The 7,500-nt window shown below is 36.5% G+C and overlaps 1 protein-coding gene across 1 annotated transcript in view; it reads right to left on the bottom strand.

Moving 5' to 3' along the window:
• Positions 1–7,500, bottom strand: part of LOC106875156 (Krueppel-like factor luna) — a 277,747-nt gene that overhangs the window by 2,521 nt on the left and 267,726 nt on the right. Inside the window, exon 7 of the mRNA XM_014923176.2 lies at positions 1–4,104. This exon is cut by the window's left edge and continues 2,521 nt beyond it. The gene's annotated coding sequence lies outside the window, so the exon portion shown is untranslated. The remainder of the gene's footprint in view (positions 4,105–7,500) is intronic.

Genomic DNA, 7,500 nt, shown 5'->3' with positions numbered 1-7,500 from the left:
GTGTATATAATACATGGCTGTGTCATAAGACGTTTTCTTCCCAACTACATGATTTTGGGTTCAGTCCCATTGCACGGCACTTTGGGCTGACCAAAACCAGAGTGAATCTGGTAGTCAGAAATTCTAAAAAAGCCTGTTGTGAGTGTGTGTGTGTGTGAGCGAGTGTGTGTATGTATGTATGTATATATATACTAAAAATCTCATTTGTCGGCAATGGTCTTCCTCGGTCACGAGTGGATGGCCATCATCATGTGTATATATATATATATATATGCATATATATCTGTATGTGTGACTTTGTGTCTGTTTGTCCCCCTCCACCACGTGATAACCAGTGTTGGTACGTTTATGTCCCTGCAAAATAGCAGTTCGGCAAAAATAACTGATGGCTACAGTCTGGTCATTGAAAGAAGTAGAAGAGCAAAAAGATATATAGCAATGTAACTATGGATGTGCTGTTGGTGATTTCTTTTCCTTCTTTGGACTTTCCTCTTCCTTCTTTCCGATGCAGAGCTATGCTCGAAACATCAAGCTCTCTCTTTTCACCATGCGTCAAGCACATACACTTCTTGTGCATGTCCTTTTGATGTCAATTTTATTATTCGTTTATTTCAATTGACGATATATATATATATATATATATATACACACACACACAGATATATATATGGTGTGATTGCTGTCTCCTTGCTCTTCTTTGTTGTCAATAGCATTTCTGACTTTCTGTCCATGACTTCTCAGACAACTACCATACACACACACACATATATACACACACACACACACATATATACACACACACACATATATATACTCACACACATTTTATACATATGTTTATTGTATATTTCTATGAGTGCTCCTGCTTGTGTGTGTGTGTGCGTGTGTGTGTGTGTGTGTGTGTGTGTGTATGTATACATGTAATGTATATATTTATAAGTGCATATACACATGTATATCCAAAGTGGAAATTAAGATAAATACCAATATAAGTATTGTGTTCCTACATACATTTCATCATTGCAGTCATATATATATATATATGCATATATAGAAGCGTGTATTAGTGTGTCTACACATATGTATGTATGCATGTCCAATAGAGATGGGTTGAGATTTAACATTGCTCAAACTGAGTGGTAGCAATGAAAGCTAAAACACACATGTATACACAACTCTAATTCGTTAATGCAAAGTTTGTGTTAACGCAAAATGTAAAGTTGTGCCAAACCAGTGATGTCATTATCTAAGCAACAACAACAACAACAATAATAATAATGATGATGATAATAATAATAAACCAAGAAACAAAAAGATATATATATATATATACATGAAGAAACAGTTGGTTGGTATAAGGAAGTGTTCAGCAGAGCAAGCTTGTATCACATTGCACTCTCTCTCACTCTATCTCTCTGTCTCTCTCTAAGTTAGTTGTCGCTCTTCTTTTTTTGCTCCTCCCCACCCCGCCACCTCCTCAATATATCAACTTCCTGGAGTCATACATCAACAACAACAACAATAATAATGATGATGATAATAATAATAATAATAATAATAATAATGATAATTATAATAATAATAATTTAACAGAAGATTCAACCCCATCCCGACCCTTCGTTAAAAAAAAAAAATCAAAAAAAAAAAAGAAGATATTCAATAAAATTATTATTGAAACCATATTATATGAGGCAAGACAGTGCCATAGTAATCATAGTAATAAAAATTCTTTCTTTGTTTCTTTTTTCTGCTGTTTTTTTTTGCTTTTTTTTTTTTGGAGACTTGAGACAAAAATATACAAAACGGCGTAATGAAACAATGTAGTGTGGAGCAGACAAGGAACACTGGGTAGTAATAATAATAATAATAATAATGATAATAATAATAATAGTAATAATGGCAAGGGCAGTGGCAGCCATATTCTTAGAAAAAGAAACAACAACAGTAATAATAATAATAATTATAATTTTCTCAATAATAATAATAATGATGATGATGATGATGATGACAGTGAAGATAAAGATGATGATTTCTTAAATAGGCATGAAGCCTTTGGGTTAGAATCACAAGTGTGTGTGTGTGAGGGAAGCTTGGGAATAAATGGGGAGAAATCTTTTGCATACACATATTCTTCCGGGTGGGAACACGAGCATTTATTGCTCTTTTGCAGGTACCTTTGCTGTCAATAACAACAGCCAATCCTTTCTACTATAGGCACAAGGCCTGAAATTTGGAGGAGGAGGAGGGGGTCAGTCGATTAGATTGACCCCCCAGTACTCAACTGGTACTTATTTTATCGACCTCGAAAGGACGAAAGGCAAAGCTGACCTCAGTGGAATTTGAACTCAGAATAGTAACAATAATAATAATAATAATTCTTTCTACTATTGGCATAAGGCCTGAAATTTTGGCAGGATGGGGCTAGTTGATTGCATTGTACTCAGTGGTCAACTGGTATCCATTTCATCGACCCAAAAAGATGAAAGGCAAAGTCGACTTTGGTGGAATTTGAACTCCGAATGTAAAAACAAATGCCAATAAGCACTCTGTCCAGCATCCTAATAGGTCTACCAGCTTGCTGCCTTACAATGATAATGATAATAATAATAATAATCATTATTTCAGATTTTAGCACAAGGCCAGCAACTTCAAGTTGATTACATTGACCCCCAGTACTTCACTGGTACTTTATTTTATCAACTCCTAAAGGATGAAAAGTAAAGACAAAGCCGAAGAAATGCTGCTGTGTGTTTTGTCTAACACATTAACGATACTGCCAACTCACTGCCTTAATGATAATAATAATTATCTTTTCTACTATAGGCACAAAGCCTAGAATTCGGGGGGAGGGGAACTAGTCGATTACATTGACCCCAGTGTTAAACTGGGTCTTATTTTATCGACTCCGGCGGAAATAATAATAATCCTTTCTACTTAGGGGTCAATGCCATCAATTAGTCCCGTCCTGCCAAAAGTCGACCCTGGTGGAAATAATAATAATCCTTTCTACTATAGGCACAAGGCCTGAAATTTGGGGGATTACGTTGATTCTACCACTCAGCTAGTACTTAATTTATTGACCCCAAAAGGATAAAAAGTAAAGTTGACCTAGCGGAAATAACAATAATAATAATAATAATAACTGCTATTTCTTATGATGGAATTATTGGGAGAAAGAGTAATGTGATGTTGTGATGTTCAAGATTTCCCTTTTTTTCTCCTCCCTACCCGTGCCTCAAGATAGTTTCCCCTTAAGAGACAAAAGGAATTGAAGTCGGGTTTGTTGTGGATGTCATTTCTGCTGGAAAAATTACTGCTGAACCAACAGATCCACCTCACTGACGATGACGACAATGATGACGATGATGATGACGGTGACAATAATAATGATAATAATAATAATAATAATAATAATAATAATAATAATAAAAGCATTCTGCAAGTAGATGAAAATCAGTCTCCATTCCACTCTTTTGAAACTGCCAGTTTATGCAAAATCTTTAGGAGTGAATCAGAAAAGTAATTTGAGAAGGATGAAGTTATGGTTCCCCTTCTCCACCCACCCAAACAGGAGAAAAACAAAACAGACAAAAAAAAAAACACAGGAGACCAAAATTCGTCCCATTTCCCCGCCATTCCTTCTTCCATTTGTATCAATGTGTAAAATTGGTAAAATTTCTAATATAACATGTAATCCTTCCGTGAATAGATAGATTCCTCCAGGTTTGGAATTGTGTATGCAACACGCAGGTGACAGCAAGAGTATGTGTTTGTTGTGTCCAATATATATGCATGTGCATGTATTGTAATTCATGGTGTGTGCATAAAAATGCACTGCATATGCACATATGTTTATATATTCAAACATGCATATATACACTTGCAAACACACATGTATGTGCGCATCTCTGTATCATGTATATATATGTATGTGTTTATATATATATACATACATATATATATATATATTTATAAATATATATTTATGTTTTTGTATGTATGTATATATAAATATATACGCACACACACACATTGTAAAAAGTATATTACATTACATCTGATCTTAGAAGGCAGTTCCTCTACAAACAGTCGTTTCTGCTGCATCTGCAAAAGAAAGAATTCTTTGTTTCATTTATAAAGTTTGAATTAAAAACAATTAGCAAACTTACATTAAATTTTGCCACAAGGGCAACCATTGTGGGGGATAGGACTAGTCAATTACATTGACCCCATTGTTTCACTGGTACTTAATTTATCGACCCTGAAAGGATGAAAAGCAAAGCTGACCGTGGCAGAATTTGAACTAAGCATTTTGTCCAGCATTCTAACAATTCTGCCAGTTCAGCACCTTATTAATAATAATAATAATAATAACAATAATAATAATAATAATAACAACAATAATAACAAACCTTTCTACTATAAACATAAGGCCTGAAATTTGTGGGGAAGGAGTAAGTCAATCACTCGATCACATTGACCCCAGTGTTCAACTGATACTTATTTCATTGGCCCCGCAAAGATGAAAGGCAAAGTCAACCTCAGTGGAATTTGAAATCAGAACATAAAGACGGGATGAAATACCACTAAGCATTTTGCCCGGTCTGCTAACGATTCTGCCAGAGCTCACCACCTTTAATAATAATGGCTTGAAATTTTGGCACACGGCCAGCAAATTTGGGGGAGAGAGCTAAGTGGATTAGATTGACCGCCAATGTAGAACTGGCACTTATTTTATTGACGACCCTGAAAGGATGAAATAATGCAAAGTCGACATTGGCTGAATTTGAACTCAGAATTTAAAAACAGACAAAATTCCACTAACCATTTTGACTGATGTGCTAAGGATTCTGCCAGTTCACTACTTTATAAATAATAATAATAATAATGATTTCAAATTTTGGCACAAGGCCAGAAATTCCAGGAGAGAGGATAAGTCAATTACATCGACCCCAATACTCAACTGGTACTTACTTTATCAACTCCAAAAGAATGACAAAGATGACCTTGGCAGAATTTGAACTCAGAATGTGAAGATGGAAGAAATGCCACTAAGCATTATTACCCAATGTGCTCACAATTCTGCTGGCTTGCTGCCTTCTTAATAATAATAATAATAATAATAAATGGCTCTCATGGCTTCTGATCTTAATTGATTGGAAGTGCTATCATGTACATTGTTTTGTCTTGGTATAAAAAATGGTCTACAGCAAATATTCTGCTAAATACCACAGAATTGCTTGTCAGTTGTTTGACCTTAACCAGTTGAGCATGTCCCTTACTGACTGACAATATGTGCATCTCTGATCACGAGCAGGAGTAGTCAGGGGAGATTCATAGCCATGTGTTGAGAGGAATTCTTTGGGGCTTGAATAATTCACCTTTGGAAACATGGGTATTTTGCTCAACATCCTTAAACAAACCTTATTCAGGGACCTTTTGAGCGAGATGGGCCACTCGACCTTAAGAAAATTCTAACTGAGCCCCACCTGCAAGGTCATGCGCTGTTTATCTTGATATGAGATCACCATGTCGTGCACATATGGTTGTGATGCATGTGCCTGGTGTACCCTTATCAGACAGGTAGTCATAATGGGTATACTGGGCTTCGTATATTTTACCCCAGCGTCATTTTGATGGCATACACTGCTCTCTCTCAATAATAATAATAATAATAATAATAATAATGATAATAATAATGCCTGAAATTTTAGTGGTCAATTATGTCAACCTTCATTGATACTTAATTTTATTAACCCTAAAAGGATGAAAGGCGAAGTCAATCTCGGCTGAATTTGAACTCAGAATGTAAAGACAAACGAAATACTGCAAAGCATTTTGTCCGGTGTGCTAACACCTCTACCAAATCATTATATCAAAATTGATAAATAACATTAAATAATAATGCTCACAATGGTCACTTCCGTCAATCTGGAAGTATGAGTATTTGAAGGAATGGATTAAAAATAAATTTTTTTCAAAAAAATGGGATTGAAAAAAATAAGCTGCATTTATTTATGATGAATGCATGGATGTAATTTGAGTCAATGAATGGATTTTGCTATGAAGTCCCAATGGGTGCAAAAATGATTTTGATTTTGTCTGGGATTGGGCAAGCGTGTCTGTTGATTGCAGGATATAATTCTTTTATAGCTTAGTTTCTTCAAAATTGTTTAGATGCATCACGACACATTTTATACCATCCAGTTTGCTCTCAAATGTTAAATTAAACTGTAGAGATTTTAGAAATTGTTTCAAGTTATTCTTATACTTCATAAGGGGGGAGGGGGTGTCTTCCTTTACCACTGAATTCTTCTACTTGTTGGCCATGCAAAAGAATTTTTGGCATGGGTGTATCATCCTCTATTAAGACCCAAACAAATTCCAGTAGGGTGCTCCCAAACCACTGGTCCTTCCACACAACCCATACATTTTTATACATACATATATATAGTTGAAATTTACAGAATAACAAAAGACGAAGACAGGTATATGAACAACAAGCAGGTGTATTAGTTTAACACTCAGGAAAGCGAAACAATCTTTTATGTTTTGAGCCTTTGCTCTTCAACAGAAAGGAATAAGAGAAAATAAACAGAGAGAGAATAAAAAAAAGCTTGTGAATTTAGCAGCCAAGCATGGCAACTAGTTGGTTAAAAAAAGGCTTTACAGGAGAGGTTGAAAGAAGGGGAGATAATAAAGTGTTGCTGATCCCAAAACAAAGGTGCGCATGTGTGTGTATGTGAGAAGTGTAAGTGTATAGCGGCTAGTGACTTTGACGTGTGTGGATGTATGCATGTGTAAGTGTGTGCATCTGTAATGTATGGGTGTGTGGATGATGGTGAGTGGATGATGGTATATGGTGTGGGTGCTGGGAAGTGGTCAGTGCTAGTGTGTGGAGTGGCGTGGGTGGTGTGTGTATGTAGGGATGTATGGGTGTGGGGCTGTGGGGTGGAGGTAGGGATGAGGTATGGTATCAATGAAGAGAGAAGGTGGGTAGGAGTGAAGAGAGGAAGCTGGTGTCAGATGAAGAGAGAAGGGGAGTTGAGCCCATGTGGCACAAAGGAGCGAAGAGAGAAGATTAATTCCTGTTCATGGCAAAGGCAGGAGTCCAGATGGCCCCTGTGCAAAGACAATCTGGACACAGACAGGTATTGTAGTGAATGACCATTAGAGTGGAGATGGCGTGAGACCAGGGTGTCATTGCTGAGTCTGATGTCTTGGATTCTATCAAACTGTGCAACCTATGCCAGGAAGGAGAACAGGATGTTAAATGATGATGATGATGATGATGATGAAAGTGTTAGGCTGTACAAGGCTTTAGTAAAAGACACTTGTCTGAGATTTCTTACAATGGAAACGAACCTAAAACCATGCGGTTGTAACGTGAACTCTGTAACCATGCGGTTGTAACGTGAACTCTGTAACCATCCAGTTAGGCTTGTGTGTGTGTGTGTGTGAGAGAGAGAGAGAGAGAGAGAGAGAGAGAGAGAGAGAGAG

This window comes from Octopus bimaculoides, chromosome 16, assembly GCF_001194135.2.
Source record: "Octopus bimaculoides isolate UCB-OBI-ISO-001 chromosome 16, ASM119413v2, whole genome shotgun sequence".
NCBI lineage: Eukaryota > Metazoa > Mollusca > Cephalopoda > Octopoda > Octopodidae > Octopus > Octopus bimaculoides.
The sequence above is the reverse complement of the archived record's forward strand: the minus strand, read 5'-3'. Positions and strand labels throughout refer to the sequence as shown.